Source organism: Alligator mississippiensis, chromosome 2, assembly GCF_030867095.1.
Source record: "Alligator mississippiensis isolate rAllMis1 chromosome 2, rAllMis1, whole genome shotgun sequence".
Lineage (NCBI taxonomy): Eukaryota > Metazoa > Chordata > Crocodylia > Alligatoridae > Alligator > Alligator mississippiensis.
Genome location: NC_081825.1, coordinates 46,778,966 through 46,790,570, shown reverse-complemented (window position 1 = coordinate 46,790,570; position 11,605 = coordinate 46,778,966). Strand labels below are relative to the sequence as shown.

The window sequence follows — 11,605 nt, the reverse complement described above, 5'->3', positions numbered from 1 at the left end:
ATCTTACATAGAAGTCATGGCAGGAAAGAAATATTGTAGTATGAATTTTTGCATATTATTCATCATGTTTAAATGATAATAATATTGAATTAATCAACCTCTATGATTGTATGAACAACTAAAACTCCATTTTGTCCCTGTTCCCTGCTTGACATGAGTAGATGAACTTCGTATGCCCTGTGTACGTGACTGTCTGTGTGAGAGGGTGAATGGTGAAAGAATGGTAACTATTTACATGAAAAGAGAAGAAGATTTAACTGACTGTATAAGTAACAAGGTGCCAATGTATAAGTTACCAGACAGTAAACTAATTAAGCTAGTTAATGGATGGCTGAAGAGCTCATCTGTGATCAGGTGCAAAGAAGAAGGAATTTTGCATATCTTACCATTTGAACTACACAATACTTTAAGGGAAAGATATCAACTACAATGCTTCAAAGACACAATGCTTCAAGGCAAAGATCAAGACTGAAAAACCAACTCTGAGATAACCAACTTTACTGGAATGACCTAATCGAAGATACCAACTTTACTGGAATTACCTCAAGTTGAGAAAACCAGAAGGAACAACCTCTAATTAAAGACTGAGCATGGAACAACCCCAATGCTGAACAAAGACTTGAAATCCCTATAAAAGTGAGATGCAGACAAGCCATGATGGGGAATCCACTCTCTGCAACCTCATGGAGCGCAGGCATGCATATGCCTGTATACCCCCACTCATATCCTCAATAAGCCTGGACCCAGCTATCCAGTGCTAGTATTGAGTAAGATCTGCAGGTAACTATAACATCTTACTGGAGTGGTTTTGTCTGTATGTCTGTCTATGTCTGCTTGTATGTATGCTTGTGTATGTCTGTTTGTATGACTGGTGTGTCCAAGTTTATGTATCTGTTTCATGTAATCAATAAACACAGCATTTTGCTTTATCCCCTCTTTTTAAGATCTCGCTCTTAATTTGAGCTATTGGCAATTTTAAGTAACAATATAATGTCAAGTAGGCAGACAGAGCAGCCTAGTCCAGGCTCCACCCTGTTGCCACCAGTAGGGCAGAGATCCCTAGGTAGGGGTCTCAAACCATATAATACCTACAACCAGTACATATTGATATTAGCATATTATATAATATAGGGACTTCACTAAAAGGCACTTAAGATTTTTGGCTTGGAAAAAAGGTCCTTAAACTTTTCTTTTTTTTTAAATTTCTATCTAATCTAACATATTCTAAATAATAATTACTTCTATTTACACATTAATAATCTGATGAGGATCTGGTAACCTGTAAGCATGGATTGTCAACACATTCTGAAGGTATTTCTGTGTTGGCAGGTAGCAGACAGCATGGCATTATATCCTTATTTTGGCTCACTCATAATGTTGCAACTTCAGGATAGATGGTTTTAATGGGTATATTTGTAGTTTATTATACCATACAACACTGAGCCAAAATCATTTAGCCACAATATACTAAGGAAAACTCAATTCATTCTAGAAAACTTTCTTTAAAATCTTGACTTTTGTTCATAGTCTGTTGTTGGAAATTTCTAGACTAATTGAATGATTCTTTGAATGAAAATTTGGTAAAATACAAGTTTTACTATGAGTTGAAGGAGTAAACCCTAAGAAACACTGAGGTATTTTTTATTTCTTTAGTTTACACTCTGAATTTTAATGGAAATAAAAGCTACTTAATGGATTCAATGCCATATACTAGATGATCTTTTCACATGATGCTAGATTTTCTTTTCATCTAACAAATGGATCAGATCTAAACTTCTAACATGACTTCAAATGAACCAGGGATTATTGTCTTTCTGAAGACAAACACACAACAAAAAAAAAACAAAACATGAATTAGAAAAAAAAAGGGAGAAAAACCTCATTCTACCTGCATATATGGCTCTTGAAGTATTTTGGATATATGGGTGAATATTACTAGTATGGTGGCTTATTACTAATCTAAAAGGGCCAAAGCCCTAAATGGTGATGCAATAGGTGTGCTAGTGCTGCTGAACTGTTATTCAGACGCACTGTCATGGGATGGGGTCCTGCAGGATGGCCATGATCTCCCCAAGGCCCCCTTACCATGCCAAATTGGCCCAATGGGCACCCTCGATTCTCACCTGCCATGTCTTTGATCAAATGATTGAGAGGGAGGCTGCCTTTCAGTCCTCTTGGACACAATCTTGATTGACTCTCTGGACTCCACGGGTTACTGGACCCCTGGTGGGTCCCACTCCAAGATAGATGTCACAATGGGTATTTTGGGGCATCCTAGCCTTATGGGCTATGTGTGCCTCCAACCACCCCTTTACCACATCCCAAGCCTCACAAATGGTACTGATGTTGTTAGGTCAGGGCCTTGTTGCAATCTGGCCCCCTCGTCCTCCCTAGGCTCTCCACAGCCCCGTCTTGCTTGGCGCCTCCCTGGTTCTTGGGCTCTCCACGGCCCTGTCTTGCTCCGTGCCTCACTAGCTTTGGGCTTTCCACAGCTCTGCAAAGAGCTGTGCCCTCTCTGGTGCCTGGGGTCTGTGCACCCCACTGCCACACTCTCTCTGGCACCACGGCCGGTATACCCCAAATGCTGTGCCGTCTCTGCCACGGGGGTCCCCACACTGCTGTGGGCACCCTATGAGGCCTCCTTCATCCCCTAATAGCCTCACCCAAACCACTGGTCTTATACAATGATAAACAAAACACAAGCCCCTGGGCTATAACATAAATTCAAGCCGCTCAGCTATAACCTCATTCAAGCCCTACGGGGGAATGCTCTATCCCTTAAAAATATTGGAAGCTACTCCTGCAGACAGGCCTCTCCTGTTTGCTTGCTCTGGGAGAGCTCCTTCTCCCTTGGCTGTTGGCAGAGAACTGCCCTCCCTGGGCCCAGTCCTGGGGTCTATATGGGCCCAGAGCCTTGCCCCTTCCGGTCACCTGACCATGTGCAGGTGCAGGCTAATTTACCCTCTGGCTTGTTGCCCTGGTAACCTGCACCTGGGCTTCTGTCCCTCTCTCTTTGGGCTTTTCCCCCAGGCAGTTTCCGCCCTTCTAGGAGCAGGGCATCTTTGTGCCCTGTGACAGACACTAGCACTAGCTATTGCACATACAAATAATTGAGCTAATCCACAAGTACTGAGGCACATTGTTTAGTGGAAAAGTGGTTTGATGTAGGGGCTCTATTTCAGAGGAGAAGGATTTTTTTCTTGATTGCAAGTTAGTGATGTTTGTGAAAACATGGTTCAGTAGTTTGGTGGCTAGTTCAGTGGCAGGTAAACTTGTTTTTTGATAATTTAAATAATGCGTGTAAAATCATTTTAACATAGTTCAAAAATTGTCATTAAAATTATAAAATAATAAGGCTAATTATATTATTATTTTTTTAAAACAAAGAGATGACTTGCCTTCCAATTATGTATTTATTGTGTGAGTCATTTGCTTCTGTTGTTGCTTTTTATCTGGGAAAAAGGATTTAATTTTAGACAAAGGTATGTGAGCCTAATAAAAAAGTTGACATGAGCAACAGAGGCCCCCTTTTCTAGGAGACTTTAGCACTGTTTGGAGTAGAATGAGATTAGAGAGAGACTTGTCTCTAAACTTGATCTTTAGGCTTTTTTTTGGACACAAACTAGAGAAAAATCATAACATGGGGTAGTGGCTGTTCATTATTATGTGTTCTGTCATGTTCTTTTTCTATATGATGACAAGTTTTTATACAGACCTTCCTGGGTTCTCCAGGAAGACATGCCAACCTCTCATATTACCCTAGTCAAACACCTGCCAGAAATTGATAGACAGGACACTGTCATGTTTCTGCTGTCAAGTTCAGTACACCACTGCTGTGTGGCATGTTAAAGGGCAAGTGAGGTATATTAAACTAATCCCTAGGTACATACCAGGGAAAGATACATTTTTTTGCTACCACTTCTGCTAGCAAAGAAAAAAAGAGTGATTGTGGAAATTCTTCAATCAAATATGAATTGTTAAAGCTATGGACCCAGGGGAGGCTGAGAAGTGAGCTTCCGCCCACATGAACTAGTGCTATATTATATGGATATGTGTGTATATAGAGATATAGCTATAGATATATAGATTATAAATTAACCAAAGTAGATATATATAAGGTACTAATCTAGCTGGCCACCTGCTTGGCTTCAGACTAACATGGCTGACTATGTCTCTATCTATCATTGTTAATCTCAGGGTTGAAACAAATATTTTTTTCTTGCAATGAATGAAAAGAAGCATGCTTGAAACAGATGTCCCCCATCAGAAAAGAAAAAGGAAATAATTATAACAGAGAAAACTACAGATCACTAGTAGATCATTTTCCATTTCTATTTCACTCCACACAATTCTTACAAGAATGATACAAATTAGAATATGCAGCACCTCTTTTGGCTGTTAGTCAGAGTTTGCCCTTTTATGTATCTAATGCTAATCTATCATGAAAAAATTGTCTGGAAAAGGGAAGAAATACTAAAAAAACCCCAATTGTTTCTTATTTTTTTTACCAAAATGAAAATCAAATTATAAAACCAAGTAATACACTCTACGTCTCATATACATATGTATATATGAGGCGGAGAGCGCATTACTTGGTTTTATAATTTCATATGTATGAGATGTAGAGTATATTAATTGTTTATGCATAACTACATAGCAACTACACATATATACATAACTGCATATCTAATGATCTAGAAAAAATCTGAAAAATGGTACCTCTAGAAAAATGGATACCTCTATGATTAACATTAACTTCCTGGGCTACCTCTTAAAGAGACTTATAGTAACAACCATTAGAAAAATATACACTAATCTCTTGAAACATTGTTGAAAAATGAGTTTTATCCTTTGACTAATTAGTTAATATTAGTAAAATACTTTGAAAGAAAAAGGGCTATCAATCAGTAAGTGTTAAGTATAAAATTGATCATATAAAATATCCCTAAACAAACCTCTGAAACTAGCATGGCTTTTTTTCATTTTTTTTTTTTTTCATTTATAGGCACAATCCTGCACTGCTGAAACTTTGCCAATCATTGAATTAAGCAACGGGCATAGATGGGCTCTCCAGTAGAATTACTTTTGGGAGAAACTGCTAAACTTTCTCCAGACTCAGGAGGACTATGCATATCTGCAAGATAAAATATGAACTTTATTTTAACATTATTTTTACCCTGCACTTCACAGACATAGAGCATAATCAACTGACTGTGTGGAAGAAGAGTTTTGCCTTAAGAAACAAAATCTGTTTTATAAGCAAAAATGTGTCCCATTTACATCAATGGAAATTTTTCTTGCATAGAGAATATAGAATTAGGCCTTCTGCAAGGTATGTCATCAGGCAATGTAATGATTAAAGCCAAACTAGTGAATGTATTAACATAGTATAAGATTCACTACTACACTCAAACTTGGGTAAGTAAAAGCAATGCCAAATCTGGATTATTAGAGTTTATATCAGAATGGTACAAACAAGTTGGACTGTATCAATGAACATGGTGCACAACAGGTGTAATAAATAGAATGAGGTAAAATGCAGACTTAATTTTAGCATACTAATAATGGATCACTTTCACATTCCATTTTTACCTGTTTTACTTCTTTATTGATAGGAGTCATTGATGGTTTAGTTTAACACTCAGGAAAAAATCTTATTCTTGCAGAATAAAAAAAGTCCACTGACGCATCCAAGTTGACCAATAGCTCTGTTCTTTGCCTTCATCTTTTCTCTCTTGTTATCTCTGTTACTTCCTCCCCTAGGTAGCAGGCTTTCCCAAACTAGTTGGCAGTAAGGATCTTTCATTTACTGTACTCTTGTACTTGTAGGACTAGAGGTGCATACAAACTGTATGTGTTTCATTAGGTAGATAGAATCAAGCTTAGTGCAATAGGAACCTCTAGGTGTCCTTTTGCACATTGGGCTAAAAATTATGTGTAGTCTAAAGTTAGACCTTTTCACGTGAGTTTCCCTGTCATTACAAATTAGCCCACTCTTCATTGGCACTCCCTACCTTCAAGTAGATGCTTTGACATTGCACCTCCAGCCACACCCAGCCAACACCCTTCCCTGGGCTTGCCTTGCACTCTGGGATGAAAGGACATGCAGAGGAATGAGGTAGATTCATAGATTCATAGATGTTAGGGTCGGAAGGGACCTCAATACATCATCGAGTCCAACCCCCTGCATAAGCAGGAAAGAGTGCTGGGTCTAGATGACCCCAGATAGATACTCATCTAACCTCCTCTTGAAGACCCCCAGGGTAGGGGAGAGCACCACCTCCCCTGGGAGCCCGTTCCAGACCTTGGCCACTCGAACTGTGAAGAAGTTCTTCCTAATGTCCAATCTAAATCTGCTCTCTGCTAGCTTGTGGACATTATTTCTTGTAATCCCCTGGGGCGCCTTGGTGAATAAATACTCACCAATTCCCTTCTGTGCCCCCGTGATGAACTTCTAGGCAGCCACAAGGTCGCCTCTCAACCTTCTCTTGCGGAGGCTGAAAAGGTCCAGTTTCTCTAGTCTCTCCTCGTAGGGCTTGGTCTGCAGGCCCTTGACCATACGAGTGGCCCTTCTCTGGACCCTCTCCAGGTTATCCGCATCCTTCTTGAAGTGTGGCGCCCAGAATTGCACGCAGTACTCCAACTGCGGTCTGACCAGCGCCCTATAGAGGGGAAGTATCACCTCCCTGGACCTATTTGTCATGCATCTGCTGATGCACGATAAAGTGCCATTGGCTTTTCTGATGGCTTCGTCACACTGCCGGCTCATGTTCATCTTGGAGTCCACTAGGACTCCAAGATCCCTTTCCACCTCTGTGCCACCCAGCAGGTCATTCCCTAGGCTGTAGGTGTGCTGGACATTTTTCCTCCCTAGATGCAGCACTTTGCATTTCTCCTTGTTGAACTGCATCCTGTTGTTTTCTGCCCACTTGTCCAACCTATCCAGGTCTGCTTGCAGCTGTTCCCTGCCCTCCGGCATGTCCACTTTTCCCCATAGCTTTGTGTCATCTGCAAACTTGGACAAAGTACATTTGACTCCCTCGTCCAAGTCACTGATGAAGACACTAAAGAGTATCGGTCCAAGGACCGAGCCCTGCCGGACCCCACTGCCCACACCCTTCCAGGTTGAGACCGACCCATCCACCACGACTCTTTGAGTGCGACCCTCTAGCCAATTCGCCACCCACCGGACTGTGTAGTCATCCACATCACAGCCTCTGAGCTTGTTCACCAGTATGGGGTGGGATACTGTATCGAAGGCCTTCCTGAAGTCTAAGTATACGACATCCACCCCTCCTGTGTCCAGGCGTTTCGTAACCTGGTCATAGAAGAAGACTAGATTGGTCAGGCACGATCTGCCCGCCACAAAACCGTGCTGGTTTCCCCTCAGCATAATTTGCCCTGCTGGGCTCTCACAAATGTGAGCCTTGATAATTTTTTTCAAAGACTTTACCAAGGATGGAGGTGAGACTGACTGGCCTATAGTTGCCCGGGTCCTCCTTCCTCCCCTTTTTGAAAATGGGGACCACGTTAGCCCTTTTCCAGTCCTCCGGGACTTGGCCCGTGCGCCACGAGCGTTCGAATATTCCCGCCAGTGGCTCTGCAATGATGTCGGCCAGTGCCTTCAGCACCCTCGGATGGAGCCCATCCGGGCCTGCCGATTTAAAGACATCCAGTTCTTCCAAATGACTCTGCACCATCTCAGGATCTACGCATGGAAGTCTGGCGCCTTGCTGCTGCCTCTCTACAACCCCAGTGAGAGACTTGTTGTGCCCCTCACTTAGGAACACTGAGGCAAAGAACTCGTTGAGGAGTTCAGCCTTGTCCCCCCTGTCTGTCACCAATTGTTTCTGCCCATTTAGCAGTGGTCCTATTCCTCCCTGGGCCTTCCTTTTACTCCCAATATATCTAAAAAACAATTTCTTGTTGTCTTTTACTTGGGTTGCCATCCTCAGCTCCATGGTAGCTTTTGCCCGCCTAACTGCCTCCCTACAAGCACAAGCAGAGGAGGTATATTCATCTTTAGTGATCTCACCCTGTTTCCACTTTTTATGTTCTCCCCTTTTGGCCCTTAGGCTGCCCTGGATTTCTGTGGTCAGCCAGGGAAGCCTCCTGGCCCCTTTCCCTTCTTTGCCTCGCTCGGGGATCGTCTTGCTTTGTGCCCGAAGGATCGTTTCCTTTAGGCACAGCCACCCTTCTTGGGCTCCCATCCCTTCAAAACTCCTACTCTGCAGTGCTTCTTTGACTAATCGCCTGAGTGCATTGAGATCAGCTTTCCTAAAGTCTAGCACTTTCACCCTACTAGTTACCTTACCCACTCAACGTCTTATGTTGAATTCTATTATTAGGTGATCACTGTCTCCCAAATGGCTACCGATCTGGAGGTCCCCTATCATGTCATCCTCTGTTGCCAATACCAGATCCAATATGGCGTTCCCCCTAGTGGGACCATGCACCTCCTGTGTCAGGTGGAGGTCCTGTACACAGGTTAGAAACCTGCGTGAGCAATGGGACCTTGCTGTCTGCGTCTCCCAGCAGATGTCCGGGCAGTTTAGGTCTCCCATGACTACCGCCTCTTTAGCTTTTATGGTCTCCGAGAGTTGCCTCAGGAGCCCCACATCTATTTCTTCCCCTTGGTGTGGGGGTCTGTAACAGACCCCTACCACCAAATCCCTTTCTCCTTGCCCCCCATGTAGCCTAACCCACAATCCTTCTACTTCCTCAACCTTGTATTCTGTCTTGATGAGGGTTGATGTATATTGCTCATTGACATACAGCGCAACGCCTCCCCCTTTCTTCCCCACCCTGTCCTTTCTGTACAATCTATAGCCCTCAATATGTACCGCCCAGTCATGGGATGAATCCCACCAGGTCTCTGTTAGCCCTACTAAGTCATAGGTGTTTAGTGCAAGCAGGAGCGCTAATTCATCCTGCTTGTTCCCCATGCTCCTAGCATTAGTATATAGGCACTTGAGCCCTGCGACTGGTGCCTTTGCTGTCCCCCCGCTCCGAGTCCCAAGGGGCCCATTGTTTCTTACCTTCTTGTTTCTTACCTGTTCTGTAGTGCTGGTCTCCCCATGGCTTTCAGGTTTCCAATGTTCTCCTTCTTCAGGCTGGGCTGTTCTTGTGGGTGCCACTTGGTTTGGTGGTTCACAGCTTCCCCTGCCCTCGTACGCCCCTCCCCCTGACGAGCCTAGTTTAAAGCCCACCGGAGGAGATCTGCCAACCTAGAAGAAAACACACGCTTACCTTTGGGGTACAGGTGAAGCCCATCCCAGCTGAGCATGTCCCTCGTTGTGTTGTGCGGGTCATTGTCCAGGAATACGAAGCCTGCCTCGAGACACCACTGCCGAAGCCGCCAGTTGGTCTCTCTGATGCAGTTCTCCTGCCGTCTTCCTCGTCCAGTCACTGGTAGGATGGAAGACAAAAGCACCTGTGCACCGAACTCCTTCAGCACGCCACCCAGAGCACTATAGTCCGCCATCAGGTGATCAGGGGTTCTCCTGGCTGCATCATTAGTACCCACATGGACTAGGACCATGGGGTAGTAATCGGTGGCCTTGATCCTGGCCTGGATTACCTCCGTCACATCCCGAATCTTTGCTCCAGGGAGGCAGCATACCTCTCGTGCCGAGGGGTCCTGGCGACAGATGGGCCCTTCTGTACCTCTCAGGATGGAGTTGCCTATGACGAGCACTCGTCGCCTCCTCCTCTGGGTCCTCATGGATCTCTTGAGCTGTTCGGAGTATGAAGAACGTGGTGTTTCTTCTTGCCCAAGGGTTTCCTCCTCCCCTTCCATCTCCTGCAGGGTCGCCAGGGCCTCGTACCTGTTCACCAGTCGGACTGGAGAAGCTTGTACCGGTTCGCTGCGAGCTGCTCCGGTCCTGGCTGTGACCGTCTGCCACTCTGTTGTGGAGGGCACTCCCCGGGCTGCTTCTTCCTTGGGTGCCTGGGCCTGCAGGGAAAGGAAATAACTATCAATTTCATCCTCCACCTCCCTGATCCCCCTCAGCCTGCTAACCTCCTCCTGGAGCTCCCTCACCTGCACCTCCAGAGCCCTAAGATGGGCACCTGCCGGACAGGTGTGGGGGCCCCCAATATCTGCCCCCCCCCTCTGCTGGGGATCCCCCACAGGCCAGGAGGTAGGGGGACAGCAGCTCCCCCATGGGCTCGGTCTGGGTGGAGGCCTCAGACCTGCCCCGGGTAGCCTTGTTCCCCTGGGCAGAGGCCCTAGCAGCACTCCTCATAGACACCATTCTATAAGCTGCTGTTTGTAGACCTGCGCAGTGTCTACGCCCTACCCCTACAGGAGTCCCACTCCTGGTCCTCCCAGCCCGCCCTCTGGTGCGAACGCCTGCGCAAACGCCGGCGTGCTCTTACAGAGCGCGCCTGTTTGCGCGCTCTGTTCGCGCCGTGCGGCTTGGGAGCGCGGCTCCCTACCGGCTCAGCTATATGGGACCCAGGGGGCTTCCCCTCTGGATCCGGCTCAGCTGTGCCGGGTCCCTCCGCCCCACTTACCTTTGGGGGATCAGCTGCTGCTGCCCCCGCTGCCGCTTCCTCTGCTGCTGCTGCCGCCACCGCCGCCGCCTCCGGTCAGTCAGTTGCTAAAAGGGGCACACGTGCGTGCGGGACACACGTGTGCTGACTCCTCTCCTTCCCGCTGCTGGTTCCTGAATGCTGGGAACTACGTCACCCCGCGGCTTTAAAGATGTACCCCCTCTACATGACACAGACCTTAGGACACACTATACCCACAAGACCCCATAACTCCATTCCAAAGCACCCCTAGACCCACACACAAACCTGAACATACACACATCAAAAGTTCCTCATGCCTCAGGCACAAACCAAAGTGCCAGGACCCCATGATTCAGATATAGACCTAATGCCCTAAATGGAAGATCCAGGCCTAAGCCCCCCAAGAACTAGGGACCCTGGTATGAACCTACTCTCAGTATGCAGAAATGGGTGCCAGCATTTCCAATCCAAAGCAGGGGACAGATGGATGGGAATTGGCCAGAAGTGAGGATGACCTGCCCAATTCAGGGCTTAGCTGAATGTGGCTGGTCCAGCCACTGCCAGTAGATCTCTAAGCAGTGTTGGCTTGATGCATGGGTGGATGGGTGTTGTAAGTAGATAGATACCTCCAGAGCAGTTGAGGCTTGGGGTGCATAGATATTTGCACTGGAGCCAGGAAGTGGATGCCCCAGAAAAAAAATGAGGTTGTGGGGGGTGTGGCCAGTTTTGTTGGGCTGGCAGGTGGATGCCCCATGAAAATTTGGGGTTTGGGAAGGCATAGCCAGTTGAGCAGGAGCCAGCAAGTGGAAGCTGCAGACCATAGCTATGTTAAGCTATACTAAGCTACAGTGCTGAAAAGCAGTATGGGAGAAATGAGCCTCCTGACAGCTAGATGACCCAGTAAAAAAGTAAAAAATAAAAATGCGCTAATGAGCAGAAAGACACTGACAGTAGTATGAAAACATCAGTGAAAAAAACTCAAGGGTAAATATAAAAGTTAACAATTACTAATGAGACAGAGTTTACAAGTGCAGGTGCATAAACAAGTAAAGGAAAAAATAAACAAGTAAAGATGTACATCTTGACA

General features: G+C 45.6%; 1 long non-coding RNA gene across 1 annotated transcript; it reads left to right on the top strand.

Moving 5' to 3' along the window:
• Positions 1–339: 339 nt before the first annotated feature.
• On the top strand, positions 340–5,379 carry LOC109280780 (uncharacterized). The gene is made up of 2 exons (XR_002087195.2): positions 340–780; positions 5,006–5,379. It is a non-coding gene; the product is annotated as an uncharacterized LOC109280780 (long non-coding RNA).
• Positions 5,380–11,605: the final 6,226 nt, after the last annotated feature.